The sequence below is a fragment of the Coturnix japonica genome, chromosome 9, assembly GCF_001577835.2.
Source record: "Coturnix japonica isolate 7356 chromosome 9, Coturnix japonica 2.1, whole genome shotgun sequence".
NCBI lineage: Eukaryota > Metazoa > Chordata > Aves > Galliformes > Phasianidae > Coturnix > Coturnix japonica.
This window is the reverse complement of record NC_029524.1, coordinates 18412537-18412930: the sequence shown is the minus strand read 5'-3', so window position 1 is coordinate 18412930 and position 394 is coordinate 18412537.

Genomic DNA, 394 nt, shown 5'->3' with positions numbered 1-394 from the left:
ACAGTAATAAGTAAATAGGGATAATTTGAACAGAGTAAGATGAAAGTGTAGCAAACTGCTCTAGGAGACTGGAGATGAAGTTTACTGTCTTGACTCATATAAGGCAGGAAGGGTGATGTGTATGCAGGACTTTAGAGGATGAGTGATTTATAGAATGTCTTCTCTTTTAACATGATTCCTTGCCTTTTGCATCTGCAGCCCACAGAACTTCTAAACATTCTGCTTTCTCCATTTAGTTAATAAGACCGTAACAGTTTCCAAATGATTAATACCACCTTTGTACAGATACAAATAAATAAGTTGCAAGTAATAGTGTATTGAGAATCCTGAAATGTAGTTAGCTACAAACACGCTTTTTTATCAGTAAATCTCAAACTATACAGTAAACAGAAAT